Source organism: Pavona decussata, unplaced genomic scaffold (genome assembly GCF_977016875.1).
Source record: "Pavona decussata unplaced genomic scaffold, jaPavDecu1.1 SCAFFOLD_2013, whole genome shotgun sequence".
NCBI lineage: Eukaryota > Metazoa > Cnidaria > Anthozoa > Scleractinia > Agariciidae > Pavona > Pavona decussata.
In genome coordinates this window covers 1-2500 of record NW_028146139.1, presented here as the reverse complement: position 1 = coordinate 2500, position 2500 = coordinate 1, and the positions used below count along the sequence as shown (strand labels likewise).

General features: G+C 44.7%; 1 pseudogene; it reads left to right on the top strand.

Moving 5' to 3' along the window:
• Positions 1 to 1878: 1878 nt before the first annotated feature.
• LOC146447603 (small subunit ribosomal RNA) lies at positions 1879 to 2500 on the top strand (annotated as a pseudogene; the record flags this gene model as incomplete).

Genomic DNA, 2500 nt, shown 5'->3' with positions numbered 1-2500 from the left:
ATGGAATCAGCATACAAGAAAACCTAGTTTGGGATAGGTTTTGTGCCTTCCGTGGTATTATAACCATAGAACTGCTCCTGAGGGGGGTAGGGTAGGCCCACCAAAAAGTGCACTTCTGGTTAGGTCGCTAATTTCTAAAATAAATGTGTCCCAACCAAGTTTTTTTGGACGCTCTTTCGAATGGCAACATTCCTGATTGAAAATGCCGACCTACCAAAATCCGCACTTTGCTTCCCCGTCCATATAGGGGTGAGTATTTGGCTTTGCTTTCGTCAGAGTCAAGGAAACACATTGAAAATGGAATCAGCATACAAGAAAACCTAGTTTGGGATAGGTTTTGTGCCTTCCGTGGTATTATAACCATAGAACTGCTCCTGAGGGGGGTAGGGTAGGCCCACCAAAAAGTGCACTTCTGGTTAGGTCGCTAATTTCTAAAATAAATGTGTCCCAACCAAGTTTTTTTGGACGCTCTTTCGAATGGCAACATTCCTGATTGAAAATGCCGACCTACCAAAATCCGCACTTTGCTTCCCCGTCCATATAGGGGTGAGTATTTGGCTTTGCCTTTGTCAGACTCAAGTAAAAGCATTTAAAATGGAGTCAGCATACAAGAAAACCTAGATTGGGATAGTTTTTCTGCCTACCGTGGGATCATAACCATAGAACTGCCCCTGAGGGAGGTAGGGTTAGGGTTAGCGTTAGGGTTAACGTTGGGGTTAGGATTGAAGACAGAAGATTGGTGATGTCAGGAGGACCTTCTTAAAACAAACAGAAATACACTTATTAGGGGACTAGGGCCAGTGGACTCAGAAATGTCTTTCGTAGCAGTCTCCTATAAGAGTATTTTTCTCTGATTTAGGTGACTCCTCCTCACACCACCATTTTTCTTAGTCGAAAGACCTCTTCACAGCACGACTTTCCTGATGGATTTCTATGTAACTGCTCGTGCTGAGAGGTGTGTCGAAAGTTGATCATGTTCCCGTAAAATCTGAGGTCTCCACTGTCTAGCGAGGTACTTACAGTGAATATAGTGAATTTTTCAAAATTGGAGAATTCTGACTTTTGCGATGAATTTTAATGTAATTGGTCGTGCTGAGAGGCGTGTTAAAATTTGAACATGTTCCCGTAAAATCTGAGGTGAGAATTAGTGAGGTACTTACAGTGCGTATAGTGACAAATCTTTAAAAGCGTGAAATTATGGGATGTTGTGGCTTCAATGGGTTTTTAAGATGTCACCAGTCATTTGGCATGACTTACAAACGATTTGGCTGGTTGTGGGTTCGATTTTCAAAATTTCATTTTTTTCGCGTTTTTATTTTCTGTCTACCATATCATGCAGTCTCCTTATTAGCGTTTGGGGGTTATAGTGTGGGCAGGTTGGTCGCAAAGGTTCCGAGAGGAGCTGGCTAGTAAACCCTGTCCCTTATGTTCCACGGCGGCAAGGCGGAGAAATAGAGGGCAGAATTGACTAACGGGCAAGGAAAGTTGGGCTTGTAGCTTTCCTTTCGAAGGAGGGAAAAGATGATGCCCGAAAGCATTGTCACTGTAGTGGCAGGCAGAGTGTAGATGGAAGTTGTGTACGCTAGCCTTTGGCTAATGATAGAGACAAAAGAGCAGGAGGATATTTTCCTTCGCAGAAGCACTTTTCTTGCCTTCCTTCAGCTCGCTTGGCGAGTCTGACAGGTATGCCTGAACTGTGCACGGGTCCAGTTGTGAGAAAGACGTGGCAAACAAGACGGGGTTTCCCTTGACCGAGGGACCGTGTGGTCCGTTTGGCTCATGGGTTCCCCCCGTGGAGGCAAAATCTAAGAAAGCTTGCTCTCCCTCTGCGGAGGGGGGCCGCTTAGCAAGGAACTTCTGTTCCCTGCGGTGGATAGTTACCTGGTTGATCCTGCCAGTAGTCATATGCTTGTCTCAAAGATTAAGCCATGCATGTCTAAGTATAAGCACTTGTACTGTGAAACTGCGAATGGCTCATTAAATCAGTTATCGTTTATTTGATTGTACCATTACTACTTGGATAACCGTAGTAATTCTAGAGCTAATACATGCGAAAAGTCCCGACTTCTGGAAGGGATGTATTTATTAGATTAAAAACCAATGCGGGTTCTGCCCGGTCATTTGGTGATTCATAGTAACTGATCGAATCGCACGGCCTTGCGCTGGCGATGTTTCATTCAAATTTCTGCCCTATCAACTGTCGATGGTAAGGTAGTGGCTTACCATGGTTGCAACGGGTGACGGAGAATTAGGGTTCGATTCCGGAGAGGGAGCCTGAGAAACGGCTACCACATCCAAGGAAGGCAGCAGGCGCGCAAATTACCCAATCCTGACTCAGGGAGGTAGTGACAAGAAATAACAATACAGGGCTTTTACAAGTCTTGTAATTGGAATGAGTACAACTTAAATCCTTTAACGAGGATCCATTGGAGGACAAGTCTGGTGCCAGCACCCGCGGTAATTCCAGCTCCAATAGCGTATATTAAAGTTGTTGCAGTTA